The sequence below is a fragment of the Phoxinus phoxinus genome (genome assembly GCF_949152265.1).
Source record: "Phoxinus phoxinus genome assembly, chromosome: 1".
In the NCBI taxonomy this organism is placed as follows: domain Eukaryota; kingdom Metazoa; phylum Chordata; class Actinopteri; order Cypriniformes; family Leuciscidae; genus Phoxinus; species Phoxinus phoxinus.
Genome location: NC_136876.1, coordinates 40341587 through 40346759, shown reverse-complemented (window position 1 = coordinate 40346759; position 5173 = coordinate 40341587). Strand labels below are relative to the sequence as shown.

Sequence of the window (5173 nt, the reverse complement as noted above, 5' to 3'; positions counted from 1 at the left end):
TCACAATTTTATGACAGAACAGATTGAATTTTAATGCAGGATTTAATACAATTTCATACACGATATGAGCTACATTTTTGAACGATCCGTTTGATGTAGTGTCGTGGTGATCCATAAATGACAATGGCCGTCAGGACGCAAAAATCGATCGTTTTATTTCGTATAAAGCGACAACCGGCACAGTGATTGACACTTCCCAACTTCCCAACAGAAAGAGCAGCATATATTTTTTTTTTCCTGTTCTCCACGATGGGTTCTGTCACATCTGTGACGTTGACCAACAGAAGCTCTTCTGTACAAAACTTTCAAACACGGCAAAACAGAAAAGATTGGAATCTATTGGTATTGGTTTCTAGTTGAAGTTATTCAATGGAGGGTTATCTTACGCTTTTGGGGGGTGCTTTTCTGAAGACAAGACAGCCAGTAGCTACAAAACACGCCATTTCGGTAGCCATTGTTTGCGCTCGTTTCCAGAAGTCAGTCGTTAGTTCCGCCTTCTCAATAACAACACATGTCGTTAAAGATGGCAAGTGATAATTGGTCGGGAAGCAATGTGTAGTAGAGTTGTGGTACTCGATTCTGGACTAGAGTACAACTTTGAGGACATAGACCCGTCACAGATTAGGATGTATTTTTACTTGAACTTTGACTCGAGCATTTGGGACTCGAAAAATATTCCTGAGTCCAGATATTCAGTGAAATATGCTAGGGACATTTGATGGAATCGTCACTGGCCAGATCGGGCAGCTCTTTCGTTTTCAGGAATATCTGAATTGGTTTTTACATTAATGGCGTAGGAATATGCCCAAAACTACAAAAAACACAACATGGACAGGTTTGCAATAGTGATATTTTACAACATGGATATGTTTAACCACGTGCTGTCTTTTAAAGCAGCGGCAGAAACGAAGGAAGGTTTGAGCGGCTCTATTCCACAATGTCGTCTCCGCCGGTTTCAAAAAAATGTGCCTCTTTGCAACAGCATTGTTTTTCAACTTTCTTATAACAATGTCTGGCGTTCTACGTGACGCGAGAAAGTCAAACCACGTGAAATCCATCTGAGCGGTCAGAATGAAACAGATTTCCAGAAATGTGCTTTGAACAGGATTTTAAACCAAAATTGAATGTAGCTTGAAACGGATTTGTATATACATAAAAATATATATAAAAAAACACATTTCATGTGATTTCTGGCTGTTCAAACCTGAAACGCACAAAACTCAAATTTGGACTGACAGTCTAAACATTGCCATAGAGATCCATTCATTTTTCTAGATGTGACACCACTGCTCCTAGCTATTGTGAATATTTACATTTAAACATTATAAAACACTAAAATCAGTTTTTTTGTTAAAGTTGATTTCTTGTTTGAGGTCTTTCGAAGTGTTTTGTTTTTGCTATAATGTCACAAATTTGCCACTAAAAGATAAGGCTCCATTGTAAATACCAGTAGATTTCAATTAAAATTAAAATAAACTTGACAATAAAAAAAGGAAGTGAATACACGTGTATCTGTGCATGCTTGGGTAATTATGTTTGTTCCACATTGCATTTATGCTTTATTACCAGGCCTTCATTTGTGGAAATTCAGATTTGAGAAATAAACATTTTTGCTTCTCCCATTCATTTTTAATTTGGGTCATATTGACCCCAAACACAATGAGTGTTTGCAGGACAAAAAAACAAAAAAAGTGTCACTAAATATAGGCTTTATTTGGTGATTAACAGGGAAAACATCCCATATGAAAAAAAAAAAAAGCATGTTAGTCAAAATCATCACGGCACGACTGCTTATCGCCATGGAGATCGAGGAAACCGCGATTGGAAGTTTTGCCAGACTTCGCTGGAGGCTTCGGCGGTCCGGCTGCAGGGATACAGATATTCCGCTTTAGACAATCCATTAAGTCTCAGATATACAGCACAAAGTACTCAAGGCATGAATCGCAAGTTTTACTTAGAAAGTGAATTGCATTTAAACTATTCATCATCTTTATTAATTTTGTAAAGTCACCCTGTGCTTGAAACTGTGCTATATGGGCTAAATTGAGTGTGATAAACTTTATAAAGTGACATACTGGAAAAAAAGACGAAGCTGACCTAAAAACCACAACCGAAAACTATAGTATTTCTAAGTTTCATGGTTATTTCAAAGTGATACAAGCAGTTTCTTTGAAGTTATTTGTAAAATTTACTAGCAAGCGAGTTTTCAGTTCTTATTTTGGGAGACCTCTAGCATCCATTATTAATTGAAACTCACTGAAAACAGGCGGCACACACACATGCCCACAGGGATATGTACAGCATTTGTGTCCTCCAGAGCAGTCTCTATCAGAAGTGCATGCTCGACGGGCCAGCGAGCCCATCAGCTTGGCCGGACACTGACCGGACACTACAGAAGAGGATTCAGAAGGATTGTTAGGAGAGACCAGGGAGTGCAGTAATGGTTTCAGCATTTGTAAATCGGGGGTTTTGGTACTGTATACAAGTCTCAAACTTGAAAATATTCAGTTATCTGCTTCAAATCAAGTAGAAACATCACTAAACTGTCAATTAGTTTCAAAGACAGAGTGCTTTCTGTTACAACAACTATAGCATGCAACAAGCAATGGTTACTTGGAAATGTAATGGTTACAGATTACAAGTTAGGGCATTTAAATTTGTAATAAGGAGTGTAACAATTTCAGTTACTTTTGGTAATGTAACCAATTTAACTCAACTGTTTATCATTTTCAAACATTTAAACCATGAGTACTCAACACGGATTACTGTCAGACTTTCAAAATTCACTTGAATTAAGACTATTGCAGTTTAAGTTCAAAGCACAGCCAACACAAAATCAGACTTTAGCACCGCTTTTTACTTTGAGATCATTGAGATTAAATACAGATTTCATATAAGAAAGTTTAAAATAAGAAAGTTGAATAGCCATGATACCGTTTTTAAAATAATTTTTGCATAGCTATGACAGGAAACCCTGGCATGTAACATTGCCTTGAAAAAAAAAAAGAAAAAAGTAAATTTAAAAAGCATAATAGCCGTTACCGTAAGCACGCGTCCTAAACTCCTGAAATGTCTAAACGCCAGAATACACATTAGCATGGTGTGGCAGGCGGGATTAGGCAATGCCTTTGCTACTTTATTTAATGACTGCTTACAGTTAGGCTAACTGCAGGCAAAGTTTCATTTTAATAGTTGGCAAACATATTGCACCGAACCGTTATATTTGCACCCTTTTCTGCATTAAACTAATTTTAAGATTTACAACACTGGAACGCATTATCACTCGCCACCCGGACAGATCCAGCCCACTTGGTGCTTTTCCACTGCATGGTACAGCTCGCTTTAAATTGGTACCACCTCTGTTGAGGTTCCAAGCGTACCGTACCGATACTAAAAGTGACGTGAAAACACTGCAGATCAATGATTGGTCAGAGAGAATAATCACTACGAGCGTCATTGGATTTGCGACACGAGACACCAAACCCACTAGATTTAAATAGTCAGCAACAGCCACCGCAGTATTATTTATTCCCACAATTTTTATTACAAAAAGAAATTGGAAAAAGTAATGGCTGAATCGCGGTGACTGGTCAGTGGACTAGCCTCTCATTGGTGGCCTATCTGCCGATCAGATCAGGATATTGCGACCAGGAATGAAAAAGTTATTCAGCAAATAAAACGATTAGTCTATAATCCCTCACACTTTAAAGCTGTATTAAACTGCAGTGGAAAAGCAAAGCGAGCCAAATCATACCACGCAGTGGAAAATCACCAATGGATTCCACACTGCCCAGATGTGGACTGACAATATGTTGCTGTCTGGGTATGGTGGCAGCTCTCAAATAGGGATGCATTTCCCAAAGCCAACTTTGGTTGCATGTTCCGTCATAACCAATAGAGTTCAATGGAAATTGCGATCATAGTTGGCCAACAATGCTTTTGGGAAACACACCCCAGCTTGTATAAAGCTTTCAGCGGCAATGTGGATTGATATTGGCAGAGTGGTGCACTGCAAATTCAAACAAGAGAATCAAATCAAAAGCATCAGACTAGCATCACTTTACTAAAGCACCTTTAAATGGCAGGAGGGATCATGCACATCAAAAATGGGCAAAGCAACAAATCAATATTTTAACAGCCTAGATATCATAATTTTTTTTACAGAAAATATTTAGACGTAACCCCTTTTGTAGGTAACATTTTCATGAGTAACTTAATTAGCTTACACATTTCTCAGGAACTAGGTTAAAGTTAGGCCTACATTTTTGTTGTAATTAAATTATGCAACTACATTACATGTAATTAGTTGGCTACTCCCTAACACTGAACATAAATGCTGCTAAAAGACCTGGAGTTAATGTTGTTCATCAGATATAGTGTGTTAAAATAAGTTATTTTGTAAGGCACTTATGTTTTTCTTTAGGCGGTGTAATGAAGTTTAAAGATCTTCTCACCTGCGACTCCAGCGAGTGTTGTGCTCAAACATACAGACAGACACAATAGAACACTCAACGAGCAGTGCACGCGAGCGGTCATCATCCAGACCTGCGATCTCACAATGAGCTCTGCTGGGGGAAAAAAGCTGAATTAGTCACACAGGATCGAAGGACACAAAACTACACTAGAAACGTGCTACTGTATTTCTATTTCTACCGCTGTATAAAGGTTTTTTTGAAAACGCGTTTAAGATTAAGCAGGTCTGGACAACTCCAACCCTGATCAAACTCACCTGCCTGTAGCTAATCTTGAAGACCTTGATTAGCTTGTTCAGGTGTGTTTGATTAGGTTTGGAGGAGATGAATGTTGTAATAATCACCGTAATTAGGCCAGGTGACGAGTGAGCATTCCTATGGCAGAACCATCGCCAAAATGAATCTGCAGGGGTCACGTTACTACAGCGATCACGTGGTACAAGTCGGGGCTCTCAGAAAATTCCAAGTTTACAAAATGTAGTTATGACTAAACTCTAATACACCTAAGCTCTGCAGGAAAGTGGATCTCGTTTGTCATTAATCGGCATATCAAGAGAGATAATAATCCACCTGGACAGTGGTAGGCCTTTTTGGGGTACAAGGCCCTGCTGTTAGGGCCAAAACAAAAGCACAATTATTAACATGATAATAAACAAGCTGGAGGAGCTGAACACGCAGCGCCAGCTGCAGCTTGGGTTTTG

At 38.7% G+C, this 5173-nt stretch overlaps 1 long non-coding RNA gene across 1 annotated transcript; it reads right to left on the bottom strand.

Moving 5' to 3' along the window:
• Positions 1-932: 932 nt before the first annotated feature.
• On the bottom strand, positions 933-4835 carry LOC307009371. Its single transcript, XR_013800022.1, has 3 exons — positions 4455-4835; positions 2258-2389; positions 933-1864 (listed from the first exon to the last, which is right to left on the bottom strand). It is a non-coding gene; the product is annotated as an uncharacterized lncRNA (long non-coding RNA).
• Between the last annotated feature and the right edge of the window lie 338 nt (positions 4836-5173).